This window comes from Vairimorpha necatrix, chromosome 3, assembly GCF_036630325.1.
Source record: "Vairimorpha necatrix chromosome 3, complete sequence".
NCBI classification, from domain to species: Eukaryota; Fungi; Microsporidia; family Nosematidae; genus Vairimorpha; species Vairimorpha necatrix.
In genome coordinates, this window is record NC_088818.1 from 1,378,925 (window position 1) to 1,387,736 (window position 8,812).

The 8,812-nt window shown below is 26.0% G+C and overlaps 1 non-coding gene across 1 annotated transcript; it reads left to right on the forward strand.

Annotated features, from left to right (window-relative positions):
• The first annotated feature begins 3,239 nt into the window (after positions 1-3,239).
• VNE69_03807 lies at positions 3,240-3,354 on the forward strand. The gene has a single exon (XR_010573992.1). It is a non-coding gene; the product is annotated as a 5S ribosomal RNA (ribosomal RNA).
• Positions 3,355-8,812: the final 5,458 nt, after the last annotated feature.

An 8,812-nucleotide genomic window follows, 5' to 3' on the forward strand; every position in this document is an offset into this window, starting at 1 on the left:
TACTATTTTTTATGAACTAAGCCTAATAAATTTTCTTAATGCAAAATCTTAAAGTTACATTGGTAAAAAAACCAGTTTTTTCTGTATTAATCTAAAAACATCCCCCTTAGCATATGAAGTGATATTATCGTAGTAAACAAATTTTTTACAAGTAAGAGGCTGAAGAGAATTTCCTATACGAACAAAGAGACTCTCAGCTGTGATAATCTCAGTACCATACTGTATAACTTTACTTCCAAAACTTACAACATTGTACTTGCTAGCATATAAAACTCCGCGGGGGGTTTCAACAATGATAGTGTCATTATTTTACCTTTTTTTTCTAATCTAGATCAAAATGATTACAGAGAATATTTTTTAGCAAGATCAATGCAATATAAAAGTAGATTTTCTCTGTATGAAATAAAATCATGTATTTTACTCGCGTTAGATCCACCTTTTTCATTATATAACCATTACGAATGTTATGGCTTTGCATTAATTTTTTTCATTGCATAAGTAATGATTGGCGTGTTATAAAATTGTGATCATGCATGTGTTCACTAAATCTACTGGATAAATCTCATAATTATACCTTAAGAAATTACCCTTAACGTGAATTTGTGTTTTTGATACGTTAAGTTAAATTAATTTATCGTGTTACATATTTTTTTTATGCTAGAGAAATTTATACATAAAGTAAATTTCATGCACCGTTTGGCCAGGAATTAATAAATCAATTCAATGAATATAGATAATTTTTTTTTTTACTATGAATATATTATACAATAGTATTATAAGATATGTGAGTCTGATGGAAAAAATGAATTTTATAATAAAACACAGTGCACTGATTAAACCCATGAGCTCATATTTTTATGTCAAATATACAATAGAAAAAATTTATATTTTTTATACAAGCTTTTAAACCCCAAATAAAGTAATATTGTGAACGTTTAAAAGTATTCTAAATGTCTGTTAGTATAATTCAATTAATAATTGTATATTTAATATTACCAAAACATTTTTTAGATCTCTAAAATACATAAAATTTTTATAAACGAATATTAACTCTACAATAATAAGACACGAATCTTATTTAAACTCCAACAAAAATATTATTTATTACCATAATACAAAAAATTATTGATCGAGTGCAAATAGCATTAAGTTAAAATAATATTTAAATTAACGGCTACGCTTTTTGTGTATAAATATGGAGAAATCATGCATAGAAATGGAAGTAATAATGATTATTGAAAACCAAAATTTCTAGCTTTGAATTTCCTAAAACAAATTTTCCTTCTCATTTGCAAAAGTGTAGGTCCTGGGATTTATTGAATCTAGTTCTTTAAATCGCTAAAAGGTACTCATAGGACTTTGTATATTGTATTTATTTAAAACAATAGATGGATGACTCAGGTGATATATCTGCACATATAATCTACTTCGCTTGATTTTTTAGTATGTTTGCAAAACTGCTATATTTTCAGAGAGATATTCTTAACATTAATCATGATATATACAGAGGTAACGGACATTTATCGCCCTGTGAAACATCTTCTAGAAATCGATACTTTTTTTACAAATAAATTCTTAGGTTAGTTCGACGATCCTAAGTATATTACGGACAATGAAGTTTTATATTTAAAAACAGCATATGTTTGCATCTAAGTCGCGTTTTGAGATATTATTTTACACCTATTAACTATATCACATAATGATCATGAAATCTGAATATTACTCGTGCCATCGCCCATTTGGTTACGTTACTTAAAATGAGTTGAAACAAACATTATATTTTCCTTACGAATCAAGCTCTGTTTTTATATGTAAAATATTTTAAATTAACTATCTCTGTTGTTGATTAAGTATCATCATGTTTATACTTGTAAAAATTCCTCTCTTTTAACAAAAATTTATGCATAGAATGAGTGATTGAATTATTTTGAAAAAATAAAAATACTATAACATAACGTTAACGTAAGGCAAGTTTAATCATGCACTAAACATACAAAAGGTAATAAATCTAGCAAAATATTCAAAAAACTTGCCTTGTGGATTTTATCATAAAAAAATTACATGTAAGACTACTTTGTAATTTTCGATATTGTACATGGTACAAATAAGCTAATTTATCGACGATTTGCTTACTTCAAGAAATTTTCTAAAGAATTTTTATGTTTTACTTATTCAATTAATTTTTTTTTTTGAAAGCCAATGCGATAAAAAATCTTTATAACTCTATGGTAAAATGTGTTTTTTGTGTTAATCGTTTCGTATGTAATTTCATAAACAAATCGACTAGAAGTTGGCTTGAAATTATATAAAGAGCCAAAGTTAGATAGTAATAACAGTTTTTACACTACACAAGATACCTATCATGAAAATAGAAACATTGCGTAGAGTGGGATGAAATAGAAGAAATTGGGATTCAAAGGGAGAATATTACCATTGATGTGAATTTCACCTTTGCAATATAATTAGTTTTTCTCATTAAAGATGAAAAATAATTTTTAAACATTAACTTTTACTTTAATATGATCAAAATTTCCCATTAATTTTTGTTTTAAAAAAATTACAAGGTTATTTATCCTCTTTAATATATACAGGTAGAAAAAATAAAGTCTTTATGAACATGTAAGTATATAAGAAAATATAAAATCTAGTTCGTAAATTACTAAAAAGTCAACTATTATTTATAGAACCAAATTTATATTTATATGGTTGTAATTAAATAAAGTGATATTAGGTCAAAATGACATGACTGGAATTTTTATGTGGAATATTGTACCTGACCCAATACTATTGTGTTTATTTGCTTCTTAAGTTATACTTTATATGTTATGTATAACAATTGCTCAATCTTATAAAAGTCCATAAATAATTGATAGGATTCGCTCTCATGAGATTTTTTGTCTACATATGTTTTTACTATTTTGAAAAAAAATCTCCTAGTACTCTAAAAATACAATATTAACTGTCGTAGCCGATCTTATACTGACTAATCATCTTTTTACAAATGGACAGATTTGATTGGCTACAAAAAGTATTTAGAAACAATTCCTTAGAGGGGATGGAAAACAAGAATTAAGTTATTGACAATAACCATTTGTGTTTACGTGTATCTCTTAATCTATAAATTTAAAAAATTCGAATTGTACAATAAAAAAAAATAAATCACTTATCAGTATATTACATAAACAGATGTTTAACGTCAATTATACATTATTAAGTAAAATTATATTGTTTTAATTCAATTACGGCCATATCTACTGTAAAGCACCGGAACTCGTCAGCTCTCCGAAGTTAAGCCAGTAAGAGCCTTGTGAGTACTGAGATGGGAGACCGCTCGGAAAAGCAGGGTGCTGTAATATAAAAAAATATTGCTTTTAGTTACATTGGAAAAGAAGAAGTGTCCAGAGCTGTAATCGCACTAGTTAACATGGCGACTGTTAAAGAAGTGGTGTCGGCAAAGGGGACTGAAGCTGAAAAAGTCAAGTTGAAAAATATTAATAATTCCACAGAAACCAAAGTCTTTAAATTTGCTAATCCCATGAGCGATACCGGGGAAAGATGTGCTATGAAATTCTAAGCTTAATGATAAATTAACTCAATAAATCTTTTATATTAGTTACATTCTATCAATTTCCAGTGCGTAATTTTCGTTTCTAAGTTTGTATCAAAAAATAATTCTTTTCGTTGATTCCCCTCCTATTTTAAATATCTTTATTCAACCCTTAACAACAACAATATTTTGTACAATCATTAAAAGAATAATTCTATGAGCTTTGCTTCCTATCAGATAGACAAAGCACATTTAATAATGTAGTTATATTGTATAATACTGGATTTTTTTATTGGAGATAACAAAATATAGACAATTAACGAATGTGTGTTGTTGTATACTTTATTTAAAAAAAACATCAGATGATCAGAATCTAATCATTTCTAAATATATACACCTATTTTATAATCCAGTGATCCTAAGTATATCGTTAATATTAAGCTGAGGATACAACCAGACGTATTTGGTAAAGTTTGAAGTAGTTAAAAACGTGTGTGCAGCGATCAACAAGTCAACTAGTCAAGAGTTAGGTTACAAAACAGGATGACCACTAATTTGGAGCTACGCAGTATTTATGATACCACAGAAATCATAAGCTAAATTGAGGGGGTTATGAGAGCAACCCCGAAATTCGTCCTAATATGTCAGGAATAAAAAAGGTGTCCTGAGAATTCACCGAATAGCAATTGACATAAATCAATTCATCGAAAAATCAAAATATTAATTTCTCTTAGGAATATCCATTATATATATTTAAATTTGATTATGTATGGATTAAATATATATTGCATATTATAGCAGTTGAATATTATTAGAATGGATATCCCTAAAAAAATCATATTTTAATTTTTGGTTAATTGCTTATGGTGAGTTGCTTACGATGAATTCACAAAAACCAATAATAAACATACTCTTTCAATTTGATTTAGCTAATACATGTTCTATTATAGACAAGAGAATAATTGCTATGGTAATTTAGTTACAATATAATTAGCACAGTACGCATAAAATCAATGAAATTGAGTAAAATCAAATAGGAAGGTACATGACCGTTTGGAACCCGCTTTGGAAAAATGAACCCGCTTTGGAAAAATCAAAAAACTGAAAAATAAAAAAAATTATAAAAAAGGGACTTGATGATTTATTTTAAATAATGACAGAAGACAATTTATCCGGTGAATTTTGTGAATTTGGAAAGCCCAGTGGAACTGTAAAAGGTACTCTTGTTCTTCTTTGTTTATATCTAGAACAATTATCTTTTATAGAAATGAGCCCAAACCAACTAAATTATATGGCGGACGGTGACTCAGAATCGCTAGAGGTTACAGCATTTATGGAGTGATTCTTAGTACTGTGCTCCATCCCTTTGCTTAGCTAATGTGGCATCATATGCTACCCATTGATTAGAGATTATAATAGAAAGAGGTTATACATTTTCTTGTATTACCTCAAGGAAAAAGCAGTATTTCTACTAGTTACAGAAACGAGCAAGGCGCACGCGCTCAGCATCAAATGTTTCCAAAATAAACCTTTTATTATATTCCATGTATAAATCAATTCATCATTAAAAACCTCATCTGCCTAACAAACATTGTTTTTGCCAATTTTGCCATTTTTTTAAAAAGGGGAGTTTCTTTAAAATTTCAAACCGGGTTCATTTCCCCAATGCGGGGTTATTTTCCTAAAGCGGGTTCCAAACGGTCATGTACCAATAGGAATTTACTGTCATGTGAAAAATTACATTTTGTAAATAGTAAATGTTTCTGTAGATATATATCATGAAATTCACTATGGTTTTATAGATTGTGATTGGGCATAATAAAAATAATTACCACAAAAGGTCCAAAGCGTGAGACCAAAATAGACAATAACAGTACAATTGTTCAGGCCACACAAACTTATAAAATTTATTTTGAAAATGTAGAGATCAGACGGAACTTATAAATTAGGGAAACATTATAAATTTATAAAATTTAAATATGTAAAGCATTTTTCTAATTTTTCAATTCTTTCTATATACACAAAATGCTTTATGGATCAAATTCTGTAGAAAAAATATAAAACATAATATAAAAAAGTCTACATTCGTATATTTAATTATAAAAATGTCTGTTATCGAAAATACAATAGAAGCAAATATCTGGAAAAACTATGTTTTTTAATGTATGATTATAGTTAATTATATTGTTCATAAACAATTACCTTATCAACATAGAACAACTAAAGTCTGCATGTATTCTAAAACTTTATATTTTTTGTAATTTTTTTAAATAAATATGAAATCGATGTATGTACATATTGATATTTCAAATTACCCTTTTTAAGTTATTTAGTAATCGAAAATACTACAGGCAGCTTAAAACAAACATTTATTACAAATTTTAGTTGAAGCTTAGGCATCGAATGAGTTCAGATAGATATAAAACTTTCAACAAGTACACTGTCTTTATGTAAAAAATATGCTTGCCTTTGTAAAACAATAAATGTACTTATATTTATATAAATAGAGAACTAATATTTCCTATGATGAGTTTTTAATGCAAGAATCCAAAAACAAAAATTTAGAGCTCATAAATTCTTATGCTAATTATTATTTTTAAAAAATACATATATTTAATTTATGTAAAAAAAAATAATAATTATAGAACATAAACAACAAACAATTTATTTTTTTTAAATAATCTAGTTTCAACGGTGCGACAGAAACCTCGTCGTTCAAGCATCTACAATGGAAGTTTTTGTAATTCTTTCTATTGCTATTTACCTAAATTTCTGTTGATATATTAAAAGTCTTTTATTTGGGGGTAGGAACATTCTCTCCTATTTTAAGCATCATTATCTCTTCATGGTTCTGTTTACGTAGAACCCGAAACTTTCTGAGGTAATATATAACGAGAAATTACTAACAATATTTTATAGAAAAGAATAATTGTAAAATACAATATAAATAAATAATACAAGAACTATAAATATACCATATAGCATAACTTTATATCTATACATAAATCTAAAGGTTTTTTTTCTCATAGTTTAAATACATTTATAAAGTTTTTGTGTATTATAAACTAGAATTTTATACCTTGATCTAAAAATGTAATTGATCTGCAAAAATATTTTAAAATAAATTTTAAAACAGTATATCGTTCGAGTCATATACAACCAATTTTTTTAAAAACTCGAGTCTAGACGATAACAGATCATATTCTTCGTTAGATATTAATATTTTAGATTTCTATATTAAAATTTTTATTAAAATGGTATATGGGTTAATAAGAATGAAAAAATACAATAAAATATATATCACAAGACAAATATATTAAGATTAATTACGTACTTTAAAATTTTAGTCTAAAATTATGATCAATTGAAATATAAATTATAGTTTTACCACTTTCTCATCAAGATATAACATTTATATCTATATATATTAATAAAAAACGGATATATAATCTTTCAAATTAACCTATAATTGACAATAAAAACCATGGCGTTGGAATGACCTTCAATTTAGTATAATGTAATTTTATATAAATGAGAATATTTTACTCTATTCTAATATCTAAAAGAAACTGAAATTTGTATTTGTTCATAAATAAGCATCTGCAATACGAAAAGTTAAATAACAATACTTTGAAAAGCTATATGGGGCATTATATGTGTTTATGCTTTACTAAATAATAAATGGCTATATATGCGAATTTTTAAAGGTAAGTAGTAATATATGAAATGTATGAGATACATTTGAAACTGTGATTAGTATAAGTAGAAATGTTTTTGCCTATACAAAAAATAAATCTACAGTTGACAATATAATCTAAATGAAAGAGAAGTTGTAATGTTTTTAGATTTTTCAAATATTAATTCAATTGTGCTTTTATATGATTTATATTATCAGGGATAATATCAAAGTGCGGAAGAGTTTGTGTTCATACATTATAATTAATACATCAATTATAGTTAAGACGTATTGTATTTTATTCATCTATAAAAAAATATATGAGGCAAGTAATAAATTACAAAAACACAAACGAGAAATTTTAAATTTTACTGCCTATATGTTAAAGGGCTTTTCTTTTAATGCCCTTTTCTTATTAAGATTTAAGAAATTAGGGACATGTTTTTAGTAAGCAATTACATTTGTAATATTTTTACATCATAGAATTTTATACAACAAATCTTGTCATATGGAGTTTGCATAAATCATATTGAAAAAAAACAAAGATTAAATATCCAAATTTTTTTTTTTAAATCAATTATATATTAAACTAGCACTATTTTTTAAGGTATACATTATAATAAGCAAAAATTAAAATGAACAATGAAACTAACACTTTTAAATCCAGATAAAAACAAAACAAAAAATAATTTTAAGAGCATGGAACATTTTTACAAAATTCTTAAAGATAAAGACTTAGTAAAAAAATTTACATAAGCAGAAATTGTAATGCAACATTCATTATTTGCAATTGTCCTAAGTGACGCTATGATGTTCTAGCTAAATGTTTCTAACAAATTACATATTTATTATGATTATAAATATTTTTTCAAACATTATTAACAAACCAAAATCTGCATCAAAAACGATTTTGTCGTTTATTGTCGTATGAGAAAATTTACGATATATAGAATATTTTAATTACGCAAAACAAATATAATGAAACGAACATTACAGAACAACAAAAAATAATATCAGATATAATAGAGTCTCTTTATAAAGATAATAATTTTTACTAGCCGATAGTTTACTCCTAGAAACAAACATATGTAAACAATAAATCTTTTAAAATATAATATTGTTGGGTATATAAATTTTTAACTGAAATTATTGTTTGGTTTGTTTTATTCAGTTTGCCCACACTGCCGCGCACTATTTCTGGCCACCCCCTTCTTAAAGCTCTATTATGTTCTTGATTCCGGATTTACCTCGGAAAGTTTCTGTTCATGGTCAAAGATGATGCTCTTTAGTGTATTCATTATAATTCATTTTTATGTAACTTCAGTATTATTCTATAGGCCAATGGCATCAACATAATTGTTGTAATTTGTTGTCTCTATTCCGTAACAGGTCATTACTTATGGTTTTTTAAAATTTAAATTTATGAATTAGGGTTAATTTATTTGAAAAATATTGTACTTTAAAAAAAATTTCATGTTATACTTTGTGTAAAGTTTTCAGGTAAGTTATTAGTATTTCGTTAGTGTTATTTTTTTATTTTTCTTGTCCAATACATGTATATTAGGCATTTTAAATTTTTTATATTTCAG